This window comes from Rousettus aegyptiacus, unplaced genomic scaffold (assembly GCF_014176215.1).
Source record: "Rousettus aegyptiacus isolate mRouAeg1 unplaced genomic scaffold, mRouAeg1.p scaffold_m13_p_1, whole genome shotgun sequence".
Lineage (NCBI taxonomy): Eukaryota > Metazoa > Chordata > Mammalia > Chiroptera > Pteropodidae > Rousettus > Rousettus aegyptiacus.
In genome coordinates this window covers 157,526,427-157,551,545 of record NW_023416284.1, presented here as the reverse complement: position 1 = coordinate 157,551,545, position 25,119 = coordinate 157,526,427, and the positions used below count along the sequence as shown (strand labels likewise).

Below are 25,119 nucleotides of genomic sequence, written 5' to 3'. Positions count from 1 at the left end.
CTGAAACTAGGGTCAGAGCCCTGTAGGTCTCGTAAAATACAATGAAAAGGCAGATCTGGCTCTAAATCACATTGCTGATACTGTCTTCAAATTCAGACTGTGCATGTCGTGCTATGGGAGCGCGCGCGCACACACACACACACACACACACACAATCAGCAACAAGAGGCATAAAATAAAGTGGGTGCCCTGTGGAAATAGAGGCAGGGAGACAGCGAGGCGCATACCATTTTACTAGCCTGCATATCTCAGAGACATGTTGAGGAGAGGAGAGCAGGGTGTGTCATAGTATCCAGAACCTCACTGGATACTATAGTATCCAGAACCTCACTGGATACTATTATTTTACATGTTGATAGACAAAGAGGGGTAGAAAATGGCTACTTGATTTTGAGAATGTAACAAGCAGGGCTTCTTTTAATAGTGTCATGAAACATTAAAAACATAGCCTTACTGGAAAGGGGAGTCTCAGATCTCAGGCACTGCCATCAGCTTGTTGGTTTGTTAGTGTTGTTGTTGTTGTTGTTTTTCATCAAGCTGACTTAAGACCAGTGTCTAGCTGACTACCAAAAAGAGGAGAAAATGAGCTGTCAACACTAGTCATTTCAGATTGTCCCTCCTCATTATATTTGTGTACTACAGCACCCAGGGGAAGAAGAATTCACAGAAGTTTAGAGGATTTAGTAGCTATAGGCACTTACTCTTTTGACTGTAGGAAAAAAAAATGTGGCTATATTTTATAATGGCAAAAATAATAAGATCACTTATGTCATAGAAACAGATATATGTAAAAAGAAAATAGCCTTTCAAATGTTTATTTTTTAGTGTCCTAATAGAAAAATAAGTTAATTTTTCCTAAAGAATAAGAAAATATATTTTTATCTTGTAAATAAATATCTTTTTATTCATTTAAATTATATAAGCATTATTAGTTCCATTGTATTTAATCTATTAACTTATTTTAAATAATATACTATAAAATATTGAATTATTCCCACTGACCCTGATTGCCATCCTTGAGGAAAACAATTTCAATAAGCATAATTATGATAACCATACTTATGGGGTTATTACTCTTAATAATTAAAAATACAAAATGCCAGTTAAATTCAGACTTTAGATTTAAAAAAAATCAGTTCATAAGCATCTCATTGGTTTATTCAACTCTGAACCAATTGTTAACAACACAAAGATGATAGAGAGAGAGAGGAAGAGATACACATGTACATACATAATAGATAAATGCAGTATTTGGGACAAACTTATACTAAAATATTTTTGTTGTTGTTTGATGCTCCTCAAAGGAGCATCAGAGGATAGAAGAAAGAGAAAAAATAAACATTTTGAAACCAGAAAGCTGAGACCCAAGGAAGGGCTCACCAGATTTAATGATACATTGGTTGCTTTGAAAAGCAGAGACGTTTTTAAGTTGATCTCCATGGTGGAGTTCCTAATTGCAGCAAGATGATACTAACGTGTATTTTCCAGGCTTAAAACCCTGGGATGTACAGCTTAGAAGAAAATAGAACAGTCAAAAGAATTCTTGTGACTTTTTCAAGTCAAAAGAATGTGGAGCAGAGAGAAGTTTATAGCATAGAGCAGGATAAACTAATAAAGTAGGTATAAACTGTTAACAAAAAGGTAAAGAAACTATCGATTAGGAAAATAGAAGCTAATCATAAGATAAACTGTCTTCACTTGTAATCATAATAAAGCTCATTTAATAAAATGAAATTATTTTTCCAACACAAAAAGTAATTTAAAAAAGCACTTTTATTATTGAATAAGCATTAAACCAAAATGTAACAAACATCAGAAGTAATCTGCAAAGGCAGAAAGGAGTCTCACCCACTGATATTGCCAAACTGATATAATCCATTGCAGCTATGTGTTCAAGATAATAATAACTAGTCTTCAAGTAGGAGGACTGGACAGCACTATTTATCACATATAGTTCATCTTAAATTCAGCTGGTTATTAGGGTGCATCTGTGGTAGCTAATTGAACTCATCCAGGGGAAAAACAAACTTCTTATATTTTTATGACAGAAAGTAGTTTTGCAACTTGGAACAACATGCCCACTAAAGTTAGGCTCTTGCCCTCCTGCAGAAACTGGAAGACAGAGATGCTATCTCTGGTGTTAACATTTACTTTACGGAGGGCGGGGAAGGGCGAGGATAGGGTAAGCTTAAATAACAAATGTTATTTCTCACAGTTCTGGAGGCTGGGAAGTCCAAGATCAAGGCACCTGGCAGATCTAGTGTCTTGTGAGGACCCTTCCTGGTTCATAGACTTTGGGTTCATTCTTCTTACTATGTCGTTACACAGCAGAAAGGTTTGATGTTTATATTTCAAAGATATGGTTCCCAGATTTTTGAGAGAGACATCCCTGGTCATAGAGCTGACAAAGACTTATCTAGTCTTCAAAAGTACTTTCATTTCAAAAACATGAAGTACTTTCATTTAAAATGATAAGTTTTTGAAAGTAAATATTCTGAGAAAAAAGAGAGGAAGGAAATTTCCCTTATTTTCAACAGGGAAAGAAATAAGCCTCTTGTTTTTAAATTGTTTTCATCGTTACATGATACATGGAAAAGTTAAGGAGATAACTTAATACTACCTATACTTAGATATAATTTCCTTAGCATTTTGGAATATTTCCTAATATTTTACATTTCACTTTGTATTTTATAGTTTTAGTTATGTAACAGAAACATAATTTAATTTCTGACTTTTGCCTCTTAGCATTATCCCATGTTAAAATATCACTCTTAATGATAGTGTTTTAATAGTTACATTATGGTTTATTTTTATGCGATTGGTAATACCGTGGTAAATAAAGCTTTTATTCTTTCATATTTGCTATTATTCCCTTTTGAAAGATTTTTAGAAATGGGATTTTTGAGTAAATAAACATTTTAAAGCTTTTAATAGATGTTGTTGAATTGCAAAAAGTTATTTATCTAAATTACACAATATATTTTATTGAAGAATTTTTCTCGCCTTGTTCTTCAAGAAATTGTACAGTGCCTATGATTTTAAAATGACTTTAACAATTTATTTTTATTCCAATTAAATACTCCAAAACATTCAAAGCCACTGGGACATCCCTGCTATTCTTCTTTCTCTCTTTTTTAGGAAAAGCCAGCCATCTTTGCCCTCACTGAAAGCACAATGAGCCATCTCTAACAACCCAAGAGCAGCTCTCAAGGATGAGAGAAGGAACACTAGGTGAATCTCACATTGCTTTCTATTATGCTTTGAAGCCTTAATGAACACTTGTGATCATTTTGTAATCATTTGGAGAAACGAATTGCTCAACCTCATATTAATTACCAAAAGGTAGCTTTTAAAATGATCTATTTGGCTGTGTTACATATTTTTATTGCTCTGTTCCAAGCCGTTGTGATTAGCGTCAAGACCTACTGTAGTAAACTCAGGACATTCCACTGTTCCTGAAGCAGCCACTGATGTCTGTAATCAATGGATAAAAAAAAAAAAAAAAAAAAAAGGGCCCTAAAAGAAAGTAACTTCTCTTTCCCCACCCCACCCCCAGCTTTTCCACTTTTTGTCAGCTGTTTGAAAGGTTTAATTAAAGCCACTGTGTTTTGAGACATAGCCGGCCCCTGACAGATCGAATTACAAGTTATCCTGCAGTCAGAGACTCAAGACTGGGTCCTAGCTTGTAAAGCAAAAATAGTGAAAAACTGGCAACATTTGATCAAGTTTAGTATTGGTTTTTCTGGCAGAGACAAAAAGTAGGGGTAGGTAATTTTTATTAATATATAGAACATGCTCATCTTTATCGCAATGATTCTGTTTTAAATTACCCTTAATCCCCTGTGATTAACAACACCAAAATTAATTAATTAACATCTTCAAATATTACTAACCAATGAATAAGTTACCAATCTCTCTTGTGGTCTCTAACCTATTATAGACAAGAAAGGCTAAAGGTTATCCTCTCAGATGGAAAGCACCTTGTTGGAAAATCCTGCCATGAGGATATTTAGTATAATTTGTTGCTAGACGTGAGCAGTCCCTACAGTAAACATAGGTATAATCCTTTCATGTTATCCATTAATTTATTTAACAATTACTGAATGTTCTTAAAGATCTTTACAATCAAGTGGAAGGGCACATATTAAACCAGTAATTACACAGATCGTTATTTAATTATAGTCTGTTAAATGTTCTGAAGGAAAAATATAGAATGTTGAGAGTACATAATAAGGGACTTTACCTAATCTAGGGCATCAGGAAAGGCTTCTCGGAGAAAAAGTTAGTTAATTGAGGTAGGGGGGAAGAGTAGGAGTTAGTTAAGCAAACCAATTGGAAAATGATCATAAAGCTTGACAAGATATAAAAATTGGAAGTAGGTCATTGTGGTTAGAGGTCACTGAGGTTACTGCCAAGGAGAAGAAAGACTAAAAAAAGACCTTTATAGGTATGCTGGGACCAGACTTTGGAGGAGCCTGCTAAGGATGTTGGATCTTATCTACAGGCAATAAAAAGCTGTTGAAGTATTTAAAGCAAGATTGCCTTATTTGCATTTTTTAAAATGCAGACAAGATTTTTTTGTTACCAATGCCAACCCAAACACAAATATTTTAACTTATAAAAATGCATACAAAATTCCAGGAATACATTTACTATTGTGTTGTTCTTTCTGCCATTCAGTTGAACACACAGGTCACCATTACTTCCTCCACACAGTCTTCTTTGAGCATTTCAGAGCTCAGTGATTGACATCTTTGTGAATTCTTAGAATCACTGTAGCCATGCAACCCCCTGCCAGAATGTTGGCTCTAGGGGACAGGGATTTCTCTCTGCCGTTCACTGATGTATCCCAATCACATAAAACAAGGCCTGGCCATAGCTGGTACGCAGGAAATATTTGTTGGATGAAAGAATGTACTGCCTTGAATGAGATTTCGAGATTCTGAACTTACAATATGCTTTTTTGAAATGAATTATGTTAATTTATTATTAAGCATACTTTGGCTAAAAAGGAAATTCTGGCAAACTTAAAGAAATGTGTCTGTGTATATTTAAGATACATATGTTTGTATCTTCATAAATGTTTTGCTTACATATGATTTATATATAATATAGTACATTATACACATGTTAAATTTATGTGTAGTTATGCAAAACAGAACATTTTGAAGATACAAACTCAAAGAATTGAAGAAAATGCTGAATAATAAGATTCTAAGACATATAGGAACCAGGGCATCTCTGGGGATCTCAGCCACAGAAACTCTCAGATGGTCATTTTAGGGCCTTCTCTGTGCCTCTATGACTTCACTTCAGATTTAAAGTTTTAAGAGATAATGACTAGCACAGTTTGGAATATATTGCTTGCCCTCCACTCCCTTAAATTTGGCATGAAGAAGAGACTATTTCCAAAAGGAAGAGTAAGGTGCCATGAACAGATACAAGAAAAGCTGACAAGGGAACATCTTCAAAAAATAACATGTCTAACATATTCACTTTACCATAATGTAAAGTCTCTTCTTTCAGTTAAGTGTTGTGACAGACAACAAGGTATAGGCACAAATAGGCTTCAACTCAAGAAAACTTAGAACAGGGAACTATTATCTGTAGTTATGAAAAAGAATAAGTATTTATAATTAATTATTTATAATTTTATATTACTCATATTAAAATGTAGATCAATGTGATGGATTCTAAAAATGGTCACAAATTCTTTCTCTTCCAAAACTCATGTCATTGTAATTTAACTTTACAGAGTCCCCCATCTAAAGGTAGAATCTATTTTTCCACCTTTGATTTGGGTATTAAGCAAAGGAGACATGAGCAGCAGAAGCTTAATAAGTACTTGCACATTAGAGTTTTCCTATGAAAACAAGCATATCTGGCTAGTCATGTCAAATGACAGATCACATAGAAAAGAGACAAGCGATACTAGCTGAGACTTTCTAGACCAACCCCCAGCCAACTTAGGCTGACTGCGGATAACTTGAGTCAAGCTTGCAGACCAGTGGAGACCAAACAAAATGTTATGATCCAAAATAAATGTTGCTTTATGGCACAAAGTTGTGGTGTAGTTTGCATGAAGCTAAATCCAACTGATATATCAGTAAATTAAACTTTTATGCATAAGTAATAAAATTAACAAAAGCAAGTAGAGCGAATCCAACCATAATCATGCGTGTTGTCTCTCTTCCTTATTTGACCTGGATAAGTGCACATTAACTCAACATGGTGTGTGATAATAAATAACTTTTAAATCAATCTATTAATATTGTTTTGTTATTCATTCTCTTAATAAGAACCTGGCATCTTAGGTTTCAGGTAATCTAACTCTTGTTTTCAGAGTAACTTGAACCTAAACAGGTTCTAGGTTTTGTTGTTGGCTATTGTGTTTGTTTTGTTTTAATTCACAAAATTAAAAAAAAAAGATGGAGGAGTTGCTCTTTTAAAAAACTGATCTTTTAAAAACAACCCTTTACAGAGCTTTCTCTCACAATTATTTTTTGGGTGCAGTCCACCATCCGAAAAAAAAAAAAAAAGAGAGAGAAAGCACATTTTCTCTTTCAGTCTTTGCCTTCCACCTTTCAAAGTGATTGTCTCTGATGATATTTTCAGTTGTTTACAATGAAGTTCACCAATGAGCACTCCTAGTCCCAGGCACAGTTTATTATAGCCCATGGAAAATTCTTTTCTCTTCTAAAGTCTCAGCTTTCTCCTGGTTAGGAATGAAAGTTTACAAGGCACATAACAAAGTTAATATTTGAAGACAGATTGATGAGAACAGAAGTCCAGCAGATCCAAGTTCAAATAAAAACTTTGTTGCTTAAAAACCTTGAGTACATTATTTAACATTTCTATTCTTCAGTTTTCTCATTTGCAAAATGGGAATAAGTTATAATTTGTAGGATTGTTAAAAAATGTATTTATAAAAATATTTTGATAGTGCTCAATGTAACAAAATTCTTAGTGGAGGTATTTTATTATGGTTTTCATTTGTTTAATATTTGTCCAAATGTATTGATCTTAAAGTTATTAATAGACTATCCAGATAAAATGAAGACAAACCTATAATGTCAAAATAAATCATAATAATACGCATAAGTGACACTTCAAAATGTTTAAAGCATTGCCCTTAGTTTATCTCAGGTAAATGTCAATATAAATCCTATTAAGTGATTGTTATCATCCCTCATTTAATACATTAGAAGATGAAATTTGTGAATTAAAGTGTCATATGTAAGTCACACAGCTTTGGAGTGGTCACAACTCAAATACAGATCCATTTGGCTCCCAATCCTGTGCTTTCTGACTATAGCATGCTGAGATACTCTCTGCTATCACAGAACAAGTGTCTCACATGTTGGAGTGATCGTGAAGGCAACCCTGAAAACCACAGCACATACAATCAGTCAATCCTCACTCCATCTATCACTCAAATGATGAGGCAAAGGCCCTGGGTCTTCTAAACTACTCTGAGTTGCTGATGCCATACCAAAAGCTTGGAAAAAGCTTTTAAAAGTTATACAATATTTCTTATACTGTATCATACCATACTATGCCATACCATTTCATCCCATCCCATCCCACCCCATCCAATCTCATCCTATCTTGTCCAATACTTGTTTGTTTGTTTCTTTAGAAATATTGGCTAAAATGCTAAAAAAAGATAAAAGATAATTCTTGTCTTTTATTCCCCCACTCAAATAGGTCCAAAAATACAAAAAGCCTTCCAGAGAGGAAATAGTACTCACTCAACAACACTCATTTCAAAATTGCTGCTTTGTCTGTCATAGGTTCTATCCAGATGTGCATCCCAAACTGTATAATTTGCATTACTTGAAGTACAACAGTATTATCTTTATAACCTGCATAATGCACTAAAGAAATAAAATTGATCAAACTGAAATTTCATTTCATTGTGTAATAGCTTGTCTTAGAATCATGGTCTATTAACCTATTCCCAAACTTACCCCATCTTTGTAGTCTAATGTAACTTAACTAAGATATTTTTGATATATGAATATACAGTATTTCATTTTGAAATGCAGAAAGTCATTATTGGCTCATATGATAAAAGATTATATTAAGAAAAATTACATGTGCTGTTTCAAATTGCTTAAAAATTGGCGATGAAAGCCAACTTTTACCACTGATAGTTGTGGCAGAATGCAAAGAGCTGTAACACCAAAATTGATAGGTATACTGAGTTAATGAGCAGCAGATGTCGGGCGGACAAATATAGATTTTACAGTTGCTCCCATCATTTCAGCAACACTTATTTGTGTGATTAGCACCTCAGTCCTTGTTAACATACCCTAGAGGCCAACAAAAATATTCTGATCCAGCATAGTATTCTCTGATTTACAAATTCTGTAAGAGGTCTCTTAGTATTGATTTTTTTTTAATCCACAGAAGCGTAATGAACTTTTTTAAAAAATGTGCTGCTCATTTGTTAAAAAGAGAATATTTTAATGTTTTTTTTTTTTCTCATAAGCACAGCAAGCAATAATGAGGAATATATCCAGAATGCCAGAATAAGCCTTTGGGTTATGTTTCAAATGTTAAAAATCTTTTAAATGGCTCCATTAACTGATAAAATGAGGTTACCGATTCCAGAGTTGGGTCCAAAAAGGTACAAGATGAGCCAGGAATCCATTGTTGTACCAGAAATTAAGAAAGCGCCTGAACAAACAAACAAATAAACAAAAACAATGATGATATAAATAAATAAGATAGAATCTAGCCTGAAGTGTTTGTGCCTTAGCAATCTGAGACATTTTAATCATCCAAGTAAATACAAACAGTAATGTTATCAAATAAAATTGAAATCCATGGATCCATAATGGAGACTGATATATAGAGAAGAGGAAAGGCTCTTCCTTAGAGAAGAATGACAACTGATAAACGTGGAGAGAGTGCTATGGTTGTAAAATCATCATTTGCCTCTATCATATGGATGGGTATGCCAGCTGGGAGTAGATGAGTACAATAAAGAGCAGAATGTTTGCATGGTCTCAAAGTGTCTCCCCAAAGGTTGTTAAATGTTTCGAGAGGGAAATGAATAACTCTATAATGAAGAAACAAAACAACACATTGACAAGTTAACAAAATTAACATCACCAAAGGAGAGATCAGTAAATATATTATATGTGCCTCCAGATATGACACCTTAAAAAAGGACACAACATCATTTTTGTAGTATTCTTGCCAGGAAGGCATTACCTGACTCTAACTATGAGGAAACATCAGACGAGTAAAATTTTGGAAATGTTCTATGTAAAAATTTGCCTGTATTCTTCAAATGATTAATGTCATTGGTTGGCAAACTATTACAGATAATTGAATACAGAAATGAGGCAACTTCCTGCAATGTATAATCTTAGACTGGTTTTGTACTGAAGGGAAAAATACTAATGAGCAAATTGTCAAAATTATAAAAAAGACTTTAGATGTAATAAAACTATTTTATCAATGCTAAATATACTGAATTTGATAACTACATTGTGGTAATGTAAGTGATTCAAATTTTTTCTTAAAACTTGTCTATAAATTTGAAATAATTTTAAAATTAAAAAAAGTTTGGAAAAAAGAAAAGAGTATATAAGAAATATATTATTCTAATCCAATGGTTCATGCTACTTTATAATAGATTAGGTAAATATATTCATATAATAATAGACTTTATACCACATTAGCAGAAAACCAAAATAATTACTGAAGTAAATCAGTTATCTTTTTAAAAATATATAATAGCTTGTTTTCTTCTATCATGATCTAATTTATTTTTAACATATATGTTTCAACTTTGTTCAGGCTCTGCATCTATCCTAATTTAAATTATTTTAATAATTAGTATGACAAGTTATGTTTGTAACTGTTTCAATTCATTAAAAAATGTATAATCCTGGAAAGCTAGACCATACACACTTCTAATTAAATATCCTGGGTTAATGAACTTAGTTTAATCAAAATGTACTTTAGTTTTCCAGTATTATTATCAATAGCAAGAAATAGTCTTTTTTTTTAATTAGTATCTGTCACTGTATTTACCTAGTCTTTTATCTCTTAATTGTCGAGAACAAAGCAAGACCATCTATATTGGTGAAAACGGTTTTTTGTAACTACTGAAAAGGCAGATAATTGTTTTACAAATGACTTCAGGGTTTTATACATTCTCAAGTATCCCAAAATGAATTCTATGCTATATTCTTGGACTTTCTAAGAGATGTATCTACTATATGCACTATTTATTTTAGTTATTAAACTAGAAAGCTTGGAGCTTCTTTTTTCTTATATTCATCCAAACAACTTCTGGTGATGTCAAATCAGATGTATCTCTTTATTCTGCCCACATGAAACTGCTCATTTCCCAAACATCACAGATCCCTTTTATAACTTTGTGCTTTTGTACATTTATTACTTGCAAAGAAGAATCTTTCTTCTTTCTGTCTGGCCGATCTCTCTCATTCTTCGAATTCTGTCTCAGATGTCCCCGAGCATAGTAGGCAATACTTTCTTCTGTGCTCCAACAGCAATTCTATCATTTTTGTGGTATTCTGGTATTGTAATTTATCTGTTTACATGCCTGTCTGACACAGAAGGCTGTGCAATCTTTCAGATTAAAGAACATATTTTATACATATTTACATGACGTCCAGGATGTGGAATGTGCATCATATAAGGTGAGTATTTGATAAATTGAAATAAATGAATGTAAGAATAAAGAAAAAAATGGATAAATGACAATAGAATAAGATTAAAGAGCTAAAAAGATCAGACTTTTTAGAAAATAAGAAGTAAGAATTTTTACCCATTTGAAATGTTGAAATGGATAGAAGAAAATCAACATACATATGTGCACTGTCATTTTTTTTTTTTTTTTTTTTGAATAGAAGTTCCCTGGGTTCCAGAAGAAGAGTTCTTAGATCAAACTTAGGAACAGCTCAAGTCAATGGCAAAAAGAAGGCCTGAGAGTCTTGGTTTACCAGGTAAAACCATCTAACCATGTCTTACAGGGAAGGCCTTCCTCTCAAAGTTGACATCCCCTTGCACAACAACTCACTATGAGCTGCCTTTCTGCCTGTGACAATTCTTAGTTTTCGTACATTTTTGTGGTGCAGACCATCTCTCTGTGTATTTTATTGTTTCTTGCTTACTACTCTGAGTCATATGCCTGAGAATCAATTGCCTTGTTCTATATAAAACCCTGCAACTTATTATGCAATAGCCTTGTGTCTCCACCAACGCCTGGCCTGGTCTCTGATTCCTCTTATCTAATATAAAGGAGAGGAACTCCGGTGATCCAGAAGCTTCTATCTGGCTCTAAAATTTTGTGACTCTAATGTTAATAATGTTAATATCAGGTTATACTGACAACACAGCTTGTCTGGTGAGTTGCCGGCTAAAGATCTCTAGTCTGGACCATGGATAAAAGTTTCTGAGGTTGATAATGACATAACTAATGTGATTTTTTGCAGTGGTTGAGCTAAGAGAAGCTACACTACTAGTGATCCACCTGACATAGGTAAGCAGCTGTGTCAGAAACAAACTGTTTGATGGGTTTTACTGGAGAAGACTGGGCCTCTCAATGTGTTCCAGCAGAACTAAAATATCCTGGATAACTGCTATGTCACCTGGGCTTAGTTTTTGCAGATGTAAAAATAGAAGAACATTGTGGAGTAGGTCTTTTATAAATCATAAACTGCACATACCAAAACACAAGCTTCTACTGGAAAGGAAAGGTAGGAGTTTGTTATCTGCCTTGTGTGAGGGAGGCAGCAGGATAATAAATATGCTGGTTATTTATATCCAGGTGATATCATCATGCTGGTAATTTGAACTGTATAAGAAAGGAGTGTTTTTAATTTCTGAATAAGTCTTGAATTATATTTAAATGATACCAAGCATCTAAAAGAGAAAACTTTATGTGATCAGTAAATGGGAAAATAAGTGAATGCTTATCAGCTTGATGCTATACAGGTCAAATAGCTATATGTTTGACGGAATGTTACACATCCATGCAGATCATTCTTGATATTACATAGATGTGTTCTCAGGCTTTGTCAGTGGTGAACTGCTCAAAGGGAATTATGAGCTTTGGGAGACAGAAAGGCAAATGGATCATCTGTGAGCTGAGTTGCATGGTCCATTCCCCATGGCTGTGAAGTTTCCACCTAGCTTGGTATCATGCAGTCACTATAATGCAGTGAACACTTGTCCTGCCAATTAGTCTGTACTTGAGGGTTTCCTGGCTACGTGATGACTTTGAGACAGCATAGTCTTAGTCATGGAAATAGCTACAGCATTACAAAAATGTGTGATATTCTCTACCCCACACTATAGTTAGTGCTGTCTGTTCCTTATTCAGTCACGTTAAAGTGTCTAGGGATTTCTTGGCCCTATAAAGTGTGTGTTCTCATTCAAAGACAATTTCTGGCTTGTCTCTGAACTCTTTTCACAAAAGGTATTTTGGGTTCATTTATTTTATTAGTTCTAGTAGAGAACAGAATATAAAAATTCGTCTGATGTTGAACTAAATTGTAAGGAAAGTGTCGCTAGTATATTTTTATATAATGGAAATATTAAATAAGTTGGCAATATGTTCTGCCATGTCTTTTTCTTCAACATCTTAAAAAACTGACATGTTCGAATTTTCCTCTCTCTCTATTTTCAATAATTTATACCACTGATGACATCATAATGCAGCTCTTATAAATATTATTTTATTAATTCTTATTTGCCTCATAAGGGAATTACTAGTTCATTGGTAATCTACAAACCCTTGGGATTAATTTTTAAGTGAGTTTTTAGGTTTTCAAAAAACTAAAACCAAAAGTAAGACAAATTTGTAGGAAAGGCACATGGTAGAAAGAACGTGATTTTTAAAATCAGACATCTCTAGCTTTGAGTCCTAAGTTTGTTCCTTACTAGCTATGTACATTGTGAAAAAAGACTTCATTTCTATGAACCTCTTTTTCATCATCTTAGAAATAAGAAAATATTTTAGATAGAAAATATCTTTATGAAGATTTAGTGTGATAACCTGTCAAGTTTCTCTCAGAGTGAGCCACAGACCGGTCATCAGTAATGTTAGTCTCCATCTACTCCTTCCTTCTTAGTAGCCTTAGATTGTTTTCGGTAAAAGAAATCTCTCTATCCTTTAACTTTCGTAGCAGTAGAATAACAGTTTCTAGGCTTTACCTATTATTTTCTTTAATTCCAAAGCATTTCACAAAAGAAACTGGTTTGGAGCAGGGTGCCAAGCAGTTAAACCTAGAGAACACTGGGTCACCATCCTGCCAAGCACCTGCTCTGTACCAGTTCACGAATTGAACTAAAGCCAGGAGTTCTCATATTTGCACAGTCTTGATGTACAGCTGGATAATAAGAAGAATGAGAGTGAATTAGAGTCTCTATGCTAGGAATATTCTCAGAGGCTTTCCCTGCAAAGTTGTTGCTATTCTTGTTTCTGGCCAAGAACTCAGTGAAGCCAGTTTCTTATTAATTACCTTATTGAGAATCTCTTTCAAAAGATTCATTCAGCCTTTCATACAATATGTTTTTTTTTTTTTTTTTTTTTTTTTTTTACAAAAGTTTGCCCTCAATCCAGCCTTGGGCTGGAGAAAGTAGGTTATGAAGGAAGGGTGTGTTGTTTGTCCAAACAGATACGCCCAGATCCATAAGGAAAGGTTAGTAGTGAGCATTTGGAGAGCAGGTGAAGGTAGCAGTAGGAAGAGAGGTTATTACTACTCCTTCTGCTGTTACCTCTATTCTTAATACAAGTCAGAGAACAAGACAGGCCCAGGTAAAGCGGTAATAATCATCAAATCAATCCAGGAAGCAAGAGCTCTTTCTCAAAATTTACAATTAAATTCCCAAACTTTCTGCTCTCCCAAGCAAAAGGATGAGGAGTGTTAACTCAATTCTTAACTAAATTATCTTTATAATACAGTACTTATATCCATTAAATGAGCATAGAACATAAAATTTCACAAATCTAAAAATATCATATGTGGTATAAAACACAGATGGAAACAGTCATTTCACAGTTTTCTGTCAGATCATAGCTAACTTGTACTCAAGGGATAGGGCATGCTAACAAATCAAGTTAATTATATTTAATCTAATTAGGGTAAAAAAAAATTGAAAACATTGATTGCCTTTGAGTAATGTACCTTGAGATATTACTTAAAATGTGAATATTATATGCATTATATAGCTCCTTGCTATTAGGTAAGGGGACTAATGTGACACCAAGTTATACAGACTAGTAAAGAACAATTATGAGGACCATGTTAGAGATATTGTACATTATCTTAAGGGAAGTAGCGATGCTTTGGAGATTGAACTAAATATCACAATGCGGATCTGACACCTCAGTCAGATCTAAGATCTATTCCAGCAAGGAATAATCAATGCTATAGAATTTATTAAAGTTTTATTATTTATATATTATTAATTATGTTATTTATTATATATGATATAACACATTATCAATATAAGTATATTAATTATATTAATAATGTGATATATTCATATAATTAACATATAATATATAAAACCTAATTGGCCAAATATAGTTCTTATACCTATACTGTATGCAAAGGAATTTGTGGGTGTGAGTTTTCTGGTTTCTACCGTAGGAAGGCAAGACTAATAGTGTGAGAATTACAAAAATAAAAGGTGTTCAACAGAATTGGCCAACCACAGATGACAAATGTCCACTCAATAGCAAAAATAGGAGGAATGAATTTTCAAGGCAAGATGAAATTTCATCTGGAAATACTGGATTTAAATTTTAGGAAGAATAGACCATAAGACATATTTAGTAGGCTCTTTGGAGCTAAAGTGAGATGTCTGAACTATAGGAATAGAGGTGAAAATATCTATAAATATTCTATAAATGTTCATGCTAAGGTAATAGGTAAAACTGCCTAAGAAAGTGATGGTGTTAAAAAATTAAAAAGGCTCATAATCGAGCTCTGAGGAGAAGTTGTACTAAACAGAAATTTAGCAATTAGCAAGGACTATTTCAATGGAGAAGAAAAGAACCCGACTTCCATTGGAAGAATATGGGACATAGTATTAGGAGCTAAGGAGTTCTGAAAAGAAGAAGAGATAAAATTTTACACTACCTCTGATTGTCTGGAGAATTTTTCTTACCCTTAGCATAATGCAGAAGGAAGGAGTAGTGTGTTAGCTGAGTAGTCATTAGTTGGCCCACTGCATTCTCTAGAGTGACAGCGCAAGCAAAGATCTCTACAACAGATTGAAAATATTCACACCCCAGGGTCCATTGGGTTTAATGCTTAATGCTGTTAACAGGTATGAGTATTGTGTTTTACACAGTTTTGTTTTAGTCTTTTTCTCTCTTTGAGTACTCTGGGTTTTTTTGTTATTGTTGTTTGGTATGAATCACACTAGTCTGTAAAAAAAAGGCTTGGCTGAATGAATTAGGTTGGTCTGAAAAATACAACTGTTGTTGAGGAGAGGACACAATGAACTCTGGTGCTGTCTCCTGCTTCAGAAAAATGGCTTCATAAAGTCAGGCCTGCGTATCAATGTCCTTGAATATGGCTAATTAATAGGCCCTTCTGGGTGGATTATAAGTGGCAATACTAGTCACAGAGCCCTCTACTTTTACTCTGGCTGCTTCAATCCCTATCGACTTATCTAATCTGCTTATCTGCCTCTTTGCTACATGCATTTTTAGTAACTTTGGTGCTTTTGGTACCTTCCGAGATGATTACCAGACTCGTAAGTCATCTTTCTCTGGGAGCCAACCCCAAAACCAGGAAGTAAGAATTCCTAAGGGTTGTATCTGTAGAAAATGTCATTGTGAACACATTTGATCCGAGGATGTATTTCAGAGTCAAACTAATCAATCAGAAGATAGGGAGCCTGGGAGTTAGTTGAACTCAGTTCTTCAAATGTCAGGGAGAATCTGGACAAAATGTACACAGGCTCCTACCACTGGGTTCCTGGATCTGCCTTCTTCCTTCCTTTCTTGCATCCTGATTTTTATTTTGATTTTCTGAGATATGTCCATAGCCTTCCAACACATTCCTTGGTGTTGGCTTATGTTAGCAAGAACAAGGTCCTACTGCTCCCAACCAAGATAATTTAATGAATGGACATTAAAGAAGGGTGTTCCTTGGAGGGTACATGGTAGAAGTAGTATTCTCTGTTATACGATGGAACCTTGAGCCAGTGATTGTGTACTGCTTCCTCATACATACTTTGTCTGTTTCACTAGATTGTTAACTTCACAGAGGAAGGGAACATTACTGATTTGCACACCAATGAATCCTGTGCACAGAGCCTAACATATAGTAGTTGTGCCAATATTGTTTATTGAGTGAAACAGTTAATAAGCTAGACACCTTGTCATTCTCACTATGGTACATTTGGCAAAATTGGCTAAATCCATTTTGTATTTCCGCAATATAACCACTAATGCTATTTTCTTTTTATTTATATTAGGGATCCTACATATATTGCCTTATAATTTTCTTCTACTAAATCTTAAACCTAAGCCAATTCCTTTGTTTCGTAGAGCTATGTTTATTTGAACCCACATTATGAGCATAAGATTATGATTTTACTCAGAAACTGAGTTTCAAACATGAAAAATGAAGAAAAAGAATTGTAGACTGACAGAAAGTAACAAATAATGTAACTTTCAAAGAACTACAAGTAACTGACCCAACAAATAATTCTTTCTGGTCCATTCCTCTATGTGAGAAAGAGGGGAACTGAATCTCTTAGTGGGAAATCGGCCACCTGTTGGTAGGCATCTAGTGTAGCTAATGCGGTTTGCAAAACATTCGAGTGAGTAATCTCACATTTTAGGCTTGGCTGAAAGGAGTGAGGGAGGTGAATGTCTGGTGAGTAATCTGGGTCTGTATTAAAACAGCTGTGGAGCAACTGGATCCTGCCTTGTTTATTCACAAATCTTTCCTTCCATCCTTCCTTCCTTCCTTCCTTCCTTCCTTCCTTCCTTCCTTCCTTCCTTCCTTCCTTCCCTCCCTCCCTCCCTCCTTCCTTCCTTCCAAGATATAACGTGTGTAAACAACTGACCTAAGAATAAGCGTTCTGAATGTTTACAATTGGCTTTCTGGAGAAAACGCAAACAAAAACAAAAATCACCCTTGCTGTAGCATTTGCCAGTCAGTTTCCATGGTGTACACTATTTCCATCATGGCCAAGTTCTAGATGCCAATGTGATATCAATCAGCTCAGAAAATTCTTGAATATTTGTCGATTGACTCTCATAAACTGGTATAAGTAAACTTCAGTGTACATTGATCCTCTTCCTTGGACAGTCAGTGTTTATCATGTAACTCAGGTCACTATGGAGTTTGGTTTCATTTACTAATGCATGCATACTTAATATTCATTTACCAAATCAACATTTATAAAGTGTCTTGTGGCATAAATGAGAGGTAAAAAGATTAACCTTACCCTCTGAGAGTTAGCAGTCTAACAGAGACAAGTTTTTTAACAAAGTACATGTAATATTAGAGGTATGTGCAGGCTATCTGGGACCACAAACAAGAAAGTACTTTATCTGAGGAGGCTAAGAAACATCATGTTAATTATTTAGTCATTTAATGGGCATGCTTTTAGCGATGACTATGTACCAGAAACTGCTAAGTATTTGATAATACAACATCAAATTTGACATTTCTATAGAGGATGTCATACTACAATATGAAAGATAAATAAGTAAATGGCAATAATCTACTGGAAGAGCAAATATGGAAGTGAATATTAGAAACAGTAATGGCATATAAAGAATATAAAATCCACGAGCTTAGTATAGCTCACGAGACCCCAGTCATAGGGCTCCTTCATGTTTCTATAGACTCATTTCTTCCACATCATGTAATCCATGCTCCCATATCAACGAGTATTTTGAAGCTCCTCTAAAATGTCTGCTACTCCCGGCCATTTCCTGTCACTGAATCTTGGACTTTCTTCTTCTAGAGCCAAGTGGTATTGAATATTTCCATAAAACTTTTTCGAAGGGAAGCACAGTAGAACAGTCTTTGTCACTTTTCTGTCAGACTTTTTTTTCTTTACTTTGCTTTTTGAAAAATGTCATATTAATTTATATAATTTTTACATAATAGGATAACAAAACTGACCATTTTATTTGTTCAGCAATCATTTTGCATCCAAGAGCACTGGAGATGATCTTACTTCTTCTAAAATCTTTTAAAATGCTGCTTAATGCTGGGCTACTGGTAAGCAGTAAACTCATTTTTTATGTGTAAATATTTTTATTTTCCCTCATTATTAAAAGGTTTTGCTAAACGTGAAATTTTAAGTTTAGAGTTAATTTTTCTCAATAAGAATCTCTACGAAATTTCATTGTTGCTGATTTTTTTTTTTTAAAGTCTGTTTTGACCCTATTGTTGCTGTTATCCTTCTGTAGTTTAGAATGGTAAGAATAGCAATGGGTCTGTAACCTATTCCTCCCCCCACACGGACACCAGAGGCAAGCTTGACCTTGAACAGATAAAAATACATGAGGGTAATGCAGGGGGTTCAATGTACTGATTACAGAATTGGGAATGTCTTTAGCATGATACATCTGTTTCATCCAGATTGGCCATTGTAAATAGCCTGCAATTATTTTACTACAGTTGCATTGAAGAATGGAAAGTATTTACAGTGGCTTTCCTGTGCTAACTCGGGCTATACTCAGCTCTCACTCTAATACCAAGTATATACTGGTTAGGTGAATGGATTCTGGAAATGGGTGTGACAGCTTGGGACTTCCTGGATACTGACATTGAACACAGCTCAGTGCTTTGAAAGCCTGCTTGAAAAATTGAGTTTTTGTAATCATGCACAGGAGTCTGTTCTTCCTCTTTTGCTAATTATAAGCAGTTTTTTGTCTTTGGTGTTATGTAATTTCACGATTTGTCTATGTATGGGTTTATTTTTATAAATTGCAATACATCTTTAAATTTGTTTTCTTTCTAGGATCTGTGGATTCATATTTTCAATAGTTTTGGAATATTTTTGGTCATTATCTTTTTAAACATTGTTATTCCTCTAGTCTCTCAATTCTCTTTTTTAGGTTTTCAAACACATGTAAGTTAGACATTTTTATTGCATTCTGCATATATTTTAATTATTCTTTACTATATTTCTTTTCCCTTTATACTATAACCTGTAATTTTTTCATATATATATATATATATATATATATATACACCATTTAATTATTTTCCAATTTACTGTTTAACTGTCCATTTTGGTTTTAGTTTAACAACTATATACATTTTTATTTCTGAAAGTTTCACTTGTCTTTGTTTTCTAAATATGATTTATTTTTCATAGATTTTTATTACTTGCTTATTTTGTGGAAGAATAGCTATGATCTTAAAATTTTGCAACAGGGTGTCAACATGATTTCTCATAGTCAGCTGTGTTTATGATGAGAAATGTGAAATACCAACACAAAGTTGACCATAATGATTACTCCACCTAAGGACTTGACACCTATCACGGGATTATTTGGGATATCTGTTATTGCAAAGTGACTGTAATGGATATTTCATTATTTCATTTTCCAAATCCTCTTAATCCTTCTAGCTTACATCTTTGTCATAAATTAGCCTTTAATGAAACAGCAATAGTATCATATTTCTATAATTTACTGAATACTTTCTACATCCCATATGCTGCTTCAAAACAATTTTGAAAGATAGGCACTAGTATTATTCTCTAAATTTCAAAATTACAGAATAATACTCAAATGAGAAAACTCAAACTTAACAATATTAAAGAATGTGTGCAACAGTTATACAACTAGCAGGGCCGAGGATTCAAAGTCAAGGTTGTTCATCTTCAAATTCCAACACTATTTGAAAAATGCATAAAATTGTTTACCAAAATAGTACCTAATTTCCTTACATAAGGACTGAGGTGAAAAACTTCCCTTTAAATGCAGTGTAAGAATACAACTGTCGCTCTACCCAAGTTGTGTGCTTTCTGCTTTAAGATACTGAGAAGTGCAACACTTCATATAATTTTCTCTGTATCTTATGTGTCAGAAGACTCAAAGTAAAACAGAATATTCAAATGCAATAATTAATCACAGTTGGATGCCTGGTAATAAATATTCATTTGCTTTTATCAAATGTCTTTGTTTTGCTTTCATTTTTTTACTTTTATATTTTCTCTAATATTTAAAGAGTTTCATATATTTTTATTAAGTAGGCAAAGTATTTCTTAAAAACTCAAATTAATGTACTCAGTATGAGAAATATATGTTGCCTCAACACTAATCACAAGTTCAGTTTAGTTTAATAAAAATTATTTTGTTGTTTCAGAAACCTTCAGCCTGGGAGATACAAAGTTGACTGTGAGAGAAGCTCAATCTCTGAAGAGTTTGCAGACCTCTATATGGCCAACTTACTTCCCAACGGAGGAGTATTTTTCTTAGTAACATACGTAAACACTACAGGTAGCAAGGAACTTTCCTTTCTCCACCTACTATTCCCACTTGTATTTCCACACTTGCGAAAATTAGACCCAAAGAGCGTGTATTATCATTTAGACTATTTATTTAGTCTTTGTTGAAAAAATATGCTAAAAGATGGCCATAAGCCAAGAGAAAACTATGTTTTCTATTGTTGTCATTATTAATCCATTTGTAACCTTTTAGCTTGATAATGTTTCAACTCTTTCATCATTGCTAAGTGTACATGTTTTAGAATAAACTAAAATTACTTATTTTTAGATAATAAGCATTATTTATGGGCCTATTATATCCAGATTTGTACTAGATATTATGAAATTTAATAAAGCAATTTAATAAAGCAATACATTCAAAACAATAAAGATAAAACATATACAATATAAACAACTTGAATATAATTCTAAAGGTGAAGGTATGTGATATATGCAAGATAGAGAAGCACATTTCTGTATACATTTTAAGTAAAATGTAGATGTGTGATTTAGTATTAATAAGACAGGAAGCATTTCGGTTGATAATGAAATGATGGGAAACCTCTGAAGGGAGAACAGGATGAGCAAAGAGTATGCAAGGAAGAGTTAAGAAGAGTGGTCTCTTTAAGAAATATATCAGGGAACAGGGAATCACAAGTGATAGCAAACCAGGCATGCGGGAAGGGGAGCGGATGGCAGCATCGCACATTGGTTATGAGCCTTAGTTCTGCAGCCACGTAACATGAGTTAAAAGTCTTGGAGACTGTTCGACAGAGGACCTTAAACTTTAGGCAGACATTTCTTAAAGATCATAAAGAATAATATTTTACTTAAGTAATATTCAAAGTAAGCGGCAGTTTGTATTTTGCTGTTTTTCAAAATATAAGTTGCTACATCCACCTAGACAAAAATAGTTGGGGATTAGTTTAAAGACAGATTGTACAGACACATTTTACCCTACAAGTATGGCTTTTTTTTTCTAGTTATAATATTTGCTTTCTTGAAATTCAATTATTAAAGATCTCAAAGGAAGCATTTCTGAAGTATAATGATGACTACAGTAAAAGAAAGCACTTTGTGTTTCATCATATTGATTACTGAGCTCAACTGTAAAAGCTAATAAATTTCAGTTGTGTATGGCTTCTGTCCAAATTTTATATAGCCGTGAGGTCAAGAGGTATTGAGATAAAAGCCAGCCTTACTTGCTTGAGGATTTGGTGGCTGTCTATGCAGTGTTCCTTCAGGGATAACAGGAAGTTTGTCTGTCATTCAAAACAACTCCCTTATCTATAGACTGACTCTTGTTGCCTTTACAGAGGAAGAAGTCTTTCATTACCTCTAAAAGAGACTTTTAAATGAAGATACTCTGTGCAACATAAGTTGGTTTAAATTTACTTTAAGGTATAAATGAATGAGGTTGATTGACTCATGCCAGTAGAATACTCACTTTGATCTAATGAGATTATTTGATCACATCTCTGCCCAGAGAAATTTTACACACTATATCTCAATAGCAACAAATATTCTACTTATTGAAATAGCTTACTGAGATACATTTTCAGCAAATACAGTTTCAGTTTTTTCTACCTCCCATTACAGTATAATTTATGTACTGAGTATAATTTAAATTGCAATGCCAAACCTCCAAATTTTTAGGAACAAAAATTTTCCATTCTAAAGAATATATCTTTGACCTTTAATAAGCACCATCTTAGATATCAAGGACTTAATGCTATTGTAGGAAAGTATAATGTCATATGAGAAGGAATCTATAATGGACTTACTTTTAGATTTTATGTCTATTATTACAAAAAGAAGTAGCAGTTGGCACCTAAAACCACACAGCTTTCAAGGAGATTCCATATGGAATTTTGAATAATCACCTTCGGGCAAAATTAACAAAAGGGCAATTCAACAGAAGCAATCATTTTTGACAACTCTCTAAGTATCTATGTTATGAGACAAATCTAGTGTATAGTTTACAAGACAAATTTAATTATAGTTTACGAGCAACACCTGTAGTTTAAGTATTACAGATGGCAAACATGAGTTCTTGTTTTAAAAATTCTAATAAATACGCTCAGAAAAGAAATTAAAGAAATGAGAAAACATAATTACATACTGCTAATGGAAGTATAAACTGGTCTAACCTTTTCAGATAAAAAGTTGGAAACAAATATCCAATGCTATTAAAATTTATTCAGGACCTTTTGGCACTTCTAGCGTTTATCTAAGGAATTTATTAGAGATTTCTTAAAAAGATTATACAGATTCTTTTTCATATTATTCTTCTTAAGAGCAAAAATTAACTCTATAACAAGGGAATGGTTAAATAAATCATGCTATTTCCACATAATGAAATATTGTGAAGCCGATAATCATGTTTTGAAAATTTTTAATATTATTTTTATAGGTTTATAATTTAATGTTAAATTTTTGAAAAGTGAGTAAAATTTTACATATTCGACCATCAAAGTTTGTAAAAATAAATAAATAAATACAATGATGATATTTCAGTTATTTACATTTTACACTGCCAGACAATGGCAGATATATATTTATTGATGAATCAATCTTAACTCTGCACATTTAGCTTGCATAGAACAAATCTATTTCAAGTAGTGGGGTAGAAAGAAGTTGAAAGTCGAAACTTGGTAGAGAGAGCTATCAGATGATCTGTCTACTCAACCCTAACAAAATGTCACAATTTCTCTAAGTTAAACACCCCTGGTCCCATCAGTCATTTCCCATGTGACATTTATTTAGTTAATCATTTAATTTATTTATTGTGTTATTATATTTATATAATGTGTTATTAAATCTGCTGGTTACTCTTCTGTATGTTTATACAATGGTGAGTTAAAGAAGCCTTCAGAGTATTTACTGATCTGGGTTATCTAGAAGTTCGTGTTTTGAGGACAGGACAGAAAAAGAAAGAAGGCCTTGGAACATTCCAGGTAGAGAGTTAAAACTGAAGCCTGTCCTCCTACTTCTGAGCAAAGCTGTTATCTTCGAAGGGCTATCACTTCTCTTAAATGATAAATGAGGCAACAATCTATACAACCAGAAAATGTGTCTGTCTTACCTTGAGCTGTGAGTGAGGAAAAAGTCTTCCTTGAGAATTTGTAAGCACAGGCATAATTTGGATGGTCTTAGGGATTTAATTTAAACCACCTGGGTGGTGTGGGAAGTGTCAAGCAGAGAAATATATATGCAAAGGTCTTCATTGGCAGAGATCTGGATGTCTGGCAGAACATTCTCCCCTAAATGGCATAAGATTAATCCAAGTTCTCAGAAGTCCAAAAGTCAAGCAGATAAATTTAGGCCAAACATGACCTCACGTCTCAAATTATGAAACTCGCAAAGTTGAAATGTTTAAATGCTAAAGAAGTAGAAAGAAATAAAAAGCAAGAAATTAACCCAATATTATGCTTTCAAATATGGGAAGATTTGGAAAGTAAACAAACAGAAGTTGTAGGAAAAAATATAAACACTAAATGTAATCAATATGGCTTAAATAATATACCACACATATTGCAAAAATTGGAGAACTGGAAGACAGAACAAATATGAGAGAAAGAGAAAGAAATTAAGACACATGAAGAATAAAATGAGAAAAAATATATGTAGGCATATCCATATATAGGCATATGTGCATGTGTATGTATATATACATATATATACACACACACATAAGTACATTTATTTACATATGTATTTAGATGTTTTTCCAGAAGAGAGTAACAAATAGAAAAAGGCAATATTTGAAGATATAATAGCTGATAAACTTTTATAATTAATGAAAGACAAATTCTCATAATGAGAATAAAGAAAAATTCTTCCATAACATATCATAGTAAAAATAGAGAAAAGACAGAGATGATCTTAAAAGTAGTAAGAGGAAAAAGATTACCTACAAAGAAATAGCAATTAGACTCAATTCAGACTTCTTAATCTCAACAATGTAAACCAAGAATTTTTCAAAGTACCAATAGACTGGTTTTATTCACATATGCAGATAAGTCATTAGATACACAGATAAGCTATTATTCAAAAATGTGAATAAATAAAAACATTTCAGAACAACCAAAAATAAATTCTTCTCCAATAAATCCTCAGCCAAAGAAATTCCAAATTATACTTCAGGGGAAAAAAAAAATGGTCCCAGAAAACAGGAGGAAAGATGATTTTTTAAAAAATTGATGAAATAAAAAGGTAGATAAGTAAGTCTTTCTTAAAAAGACTGTATAAAACAATAATAACAGTGTCTAACTCATGGAGCAAGAAAAGATATAATGAAAATAGTGGACAATTACAAAGTAAAAGCTAATCAGAGCTATATATAATATTCTTTCTAATAATTTTCAAAGAAAAAACTAAGAGATACAGAAATTTATAATTTTCAAGTCAGTGGGGGAAAAACAGTGAAAGTTTAAAAAAAACAACTACAGTAATCCAAAAGAAATTTAGAAAAGAGGAAAACATAAAAATCAATACAGAAAGCAGAAAATAAAAATTTAATATGAAAACCAATGAGGACAGAGCAAGAAAGAAAAGCTTTTGGCCTTTCATGAATCACAGATGCAAAAACAGTTGAAGTATCATGAAACTGAATTAACAGTGCATTTTAAAATAATATAGCATGGTCAA

The 25,119-nt window shown here is 33.2% G+C and overlaps 1 long non-coding RNA gene across 1 annotated transcript in view; it reads right to left on the bottom strand.

Moving 5' to 3' along the window:
* The window catches only part of LOC118602968, an 83,949-nt gene extending 59,695 nt beyond the window's left edge, over positions 1-24,254 (bottom strand). The window contains exons 1-2 of the long non-coding RNA XR_004951055.1: positions 23,555-24,254; positions 8,608-8,682 (exon numbers count right to left, since the gene is read on the bottom strand). This is a non-coding gene — a long non-coding RNA (uncharacterized LOC118602968). The remainder of the gene's footprint in view (positions 1-8,607; positions 8,683-23,554) is intronic.
* Between the last annotated feature and the right edge of the window lie 865 nt (positions 24,255-25,119).